Consider the following 4660-nt stretch of genomic DNA (forward strand, 5'->3'; position numbering starts at 1 on the left):
AACTTGTTCAACCACTTTGGAAAGCAGTATGGAGGTTCCTCAAAAGACTTCACATAGAGCTCCCCTATGACTCAGCAATCCCACTTTTGGGCATTTACCCTAATGTTTACAAAAAAGACCACACTAAAGCTACCAGCACAACTATGTTTATTGCAGCATTATTTACCATAGCTAAGATATGGAACCAACCCAGATGCCCCTCAGTAGATGAATGGATCAAGAAAATGTGGTATATATACACAATGGAATTCTATGCCTCCATCAGAAAGAATGACATTTCCCCATTTGTTAGGAAATGGAAAGGCTTGGAAAAAATTATATTAAGTGAAGTAAGCCAGGCCCAAAGAAACATAGGTCCCATGGTTTCCCTTATTTGCAATATCTAGTATAGGTATGAGTCAAGCAGAAAAGGTCAGATAATGTGATGTTAGGAAAACAAACCCTTAAATATGTATTTTAATGTTTTTTTTTCTTTCATGCATGTGTTTCTAACGCATTTATAAGATTATTTCTTTGTTGCTTTGTATGTCCCTCCCCCACAGTGTAACCCCTGCTTTCACTATATTTGATGTCAGTATAACATGTGGAGGAGATGGGGACAAACAAGTCGTTTAAGGATTCAGGTGGACCTGTTGCAACAATGAGAAGTACAAAATGTCATGTCAAAACCAGCTTTACAATGTCGGTCGGAGGGGTGGTATGATTGGGTGGGGGGGAGGGGGGGGCTAGGAAGGGATGTGAAGGGTAAACAAAGGAGGAGGCTGCAATGCTTGGTAAGAAATGTATGCATTATCCTGCCCATGTAATTGTAACCCCTCTGTACAGTATGTTCTCAAATAAAATAAAATAAAATTTTTTAAAAAAGTACCTCATCTTCAAAAATTGACATATTTCTATATCATACCCTGAAACCAATAAGAAAGCTAAAATTGCAGGAATAGAAAAAAAAAGTTCATTAGAAAGCCAAATTACAATATCAAAAGTGAGTGAATTTGAAAGCCCAATTATATACTTAGAATAAGTTTGGAAACTCTTAAGTAGTCCTCTTCTTAGTCATTACCCATAACTTACTGCTAATTAGAAGTAAAAGGAAGGCCTATCCAATTATTACACACTTGTTGGTTTCCTGTTCTGCTGTCAAACAGGAAGAGAAACAGAAACTACTGCAAAGCCTGAATTCATTTCATCATGTAGCTTGTGGTTTGACCACATTTCGGAGTATGCTGAGTTTTCAGCCAACCTAAGTAAACTGTCATTTCTAAGGATGCCAACACTAACACCAGCAAAATGACCTTAAAAAAAAACAGATGTTTCCCTTTCTTTTTTCTCTTTCCTTTTAGACCACTTCAGTGTTAGAGATGTTAGGTACAACAAGCAAAAATAGGTATTGGCAAGAGAGGAGAAGGATGGGAAGGATGGGGCAGCCAGTGAGGGTGTCAGCATTGGAGGAGCCACAGCAGCCTCACCTCAAAGGAGCAGAGCTGCCTGATGAAGAGTGTCAGATCCCCAGAGAAGGGAGGAGGGCATTCATAGGAGCCTAAAGAAAGGGGGGATGGGTCGTGTATTATAAGGTGCCAGAGTCTCCATGGTTATGTATAGAGAAGAGGGTCAATAGTGCCAGTGGAAAATTGGTTGCTACAGGAAGTCTGATAAAATAAGTAAATTTATTAAGGAAAACAGAAACTTGGTTTGTCATTCCACAAGGAGTTACAAAGATGGACAGGAAGAGACAAAGGAATGAATCCTGTGTGTCTGGTTGGGATTGAAGATAATGTGGTAAAGAAGTGGCCAGCTATATAGATCCAAATGTAAGTGTAAAGCTATACCAACAAAATGTACCCATGGGTGCTTGTCCATTGAGGTCTGGATAGTGACCCCCTCAACTAAGCAGTGAGTAACACCTAAAAACCGTATTTCGCATTTATTAAAAGCATTCTTCATGCATCAGGGCCCCTTGGAGAAATGGCTGGCTTTAAAGCTGGTGTAGGGAACAAACAAAATGTTAGGAATGTCTTTATAGTTCAGGGAGAAAACAAATAAACAGAAGTATTAAAAATAATAGGTCATGTCAGAAAAACACAGATCCCAGGTGAAAGCCCTCCTCCTGACACAAAATAATTATTCAATTCATTCAATAAAATCAGAAAGTATATAGCCAGAATGACTAAAAATGAATAACAAGTTATTTATAAAAGTTGGATTGTTTGCACTATCTGGCCTACTACAGAATAATTAGGATTTACAAAGGAAAAAAGAATAACTTCATGGTTAGGAAGCTTGCCTTGCAACAAATAAAGGCATAAGACTTCCATTTTGCATAAGAAAATAGAGTCCAACTATCAAAAACAATTATTTAAATATTTAACAGAAATATTAAAGGTGAAAAATTTAGTAGAAAGTCTTTTTCATTGAGAACAAAGAGAAAAAAGCACTAATAATCATATTCAATGATAACAGAGAGTTTAAAACAATAAAAGGAGTGCTCGTTTCGGCAGCACATATACTAAAATTGGAACGTTACACAGAAGATTAGCATGGCCCCAGCACCAGGATGACACGCAAATTTGTGAGGCGTTCCATATTTTTAAAAATTAAATCCCCCAGGCTGGGAAGGTGGCTCAGTGGTAGAATACTTGCCTTTCATGCATGAGGCCCTGGGTTCAATTCCTCAGCATCACATAAGCAGAAAAAGCTGGAAGTGGCACTGTGGCTCAAGTGGTAGAGTGCTAGCCTTCAGCTAAAGAGCTGAGGGACAGCGCCCAGACCCAGAGTTCAGGTCCCATGACCAACACACACACAAAAAAAATTAAATCCCCCAACAACAAATCCTCAAAGAAACAACTGCCCAATAAATAAGTCGGCTAAAGACTTAAAGAGAAACTTCTCTGAAGAGGAAAGAAGGATGGCCAATAGACACATGAAGAAATGTTCAACATCCCTAGCCATAAAAGAAATGCAAATCAAAACAACACTGAGATACCACCTCATCCCACTTAAAATGGCTATAATCAAGTACTCTAATAACAAAAGATGCTGGAGGGGATGTGGACAGAAGGGAACCTTACTGCATTGTTGGTGTGAATGTAAACTTGTTCAAGCACTTTGGAAAGCAGTATGGAGGTTCCTCAAAAGATTCCACACAGAGCTCCCCTATGACCCAGCAATCCCACTTTTGGGCATTTACCCAAATGTTTACAAACAAGACCACACTAAAGCTACCAGCACGACTATGTTTATTGCAGCATTATTTGCCATAGCTAAGATATGGAACCAACCCAGATGCCCCTCAGTAGATGAATGGATCAAGAAAATATGGTATATATACATAATGGAATTCTATGCCTCCATCAGAAAGAATGGCATTGCCCCATTTGTTAGGAAATGGAAAGACTTGGAAAAAATTATATTAAGTGAAGTAAGCCAGGCCCAAATAAACGTAGGTCCCATGGTTTCCCTTATTTGCAATATCTAGTATAGGTATGAGTCAAGCGGAAAAGGTCAGATAATGTGATGTCAGGAAAATGAACCCTTAGATGTGTATTTTAATGTTTTTTTCTTTCATGCATGTGTTTCTAACACATTTATAAGATTATCTCTTTGTTGCTTTGTATGTCCCTCCCCCACAGTATAACCCCTGCTTTCACTATATTTGATGTCAGTATAACTTGTGGAGGAGATAGGGAAAAACCAGTTGTTTAAGGATACAGGTGGACCTGTTGCAACAATGAGAAGTACAAGTTGTCATGTCCAAAACGAGCTTTACAACGTTGGTGGGGGGGGGGGGGGGGAAGGAGAAGGATTGGGATTGGGGGGGGAGGGGGGAGGCTGGGAAGGGATGGGAAGGGTAAACAAAGGAGGAGGCTGCAATGCTTGGTAAGAAATGTACGCATTATCCTGCCCATGTAACTGTAACTCCTCTGTACAGTATGTTCACAAATAAAATTAAATTAAATTTAAAAAAAAAAAAAAAAGATGCTGGAGGGGATGTGGACAGAAGGGAACCTTACTGCATTGTTGGTGTGAATGTAAACTTGTTCAAGCACTTTGGAAAGCAGTATGGAGGTTCCTCAAAAGACTCCACACAGAGCTCCCCTATGACCCAGCAATCCCACTTTTGGGCATTTACCCAAATGTTTACAAACAAGACCACACTAAAGCTACCAGCACGACTATGTTTATTGCAGCATTATTTGCCATAGCTAAGATATGGAACCAACCCAGATGCCCCTCAGTAGATGAATGGATCAAGAAAATATGGTATATATACATAATGGAATTCTATGCCTCCATCAGAAAGAATGGCATTGACCCATTTGTTAGGAAATGGAAAGGCTTGGAAAAAATTATCTTAAGTGAAGTAAGCCAGGCCCAAAGAATCATAGGTCCCATGGTTTCCCTTATTTGCAATAACTAGTAGATGTCTGAGTCAAGCAGAAAAGGTCAGATAGTTGATGTTAGGTGAAATGAACCCCAAGATAAGTATTCAAATGTTTTTTTTCTTTCTTGTGATTGTTTCTAACATATTTATAAGATGATTGCTTTGTTGCTTTGTATGTCCTTCCCCCATGGTATAACCCCTGCTTTCATTGTATTTGATGTTGGTATAATTTGTGGAGGGGAAGGGCAAAAACAAACCATTTAAATAGGGATACAGATGGAC

General features: G+C 39.0%; 1 non-coding gene across 1 annotated transcript; it reads left to right on the forward strand.

The window, feature by feature from the left end:
• Positions 1 to 2479: 2479 nt before the first annotated feature.
• On the forward strand, positions 2480 to 2586 carry LOC122105711. Its single transcript, XR_006147071.1, has one exon. It is a non-coding gene; the product is annotated as a U6 spliceosomal RNA (small nuclear RNA).
• Positions 2587 to 4660: the final 2074 nt, after the last annotated feature.

This window comes from Dipodomys spectabilis, unplaced genomic scaffold (assembly GCF_019054845.1).
Source record: "Dipodomys spectabilis isolate Male_0828 unplaced genomic scaffold, ASM1905484v1 ptg000032l, whole genome shotgun sequence".
Classification (NCBI taxonomy): Eukaryota; Metazoa; Chordata; class Mammalia; order Rodentia; family Heteromyidae; genus Dipodomys; species Dipodomys spectabilis.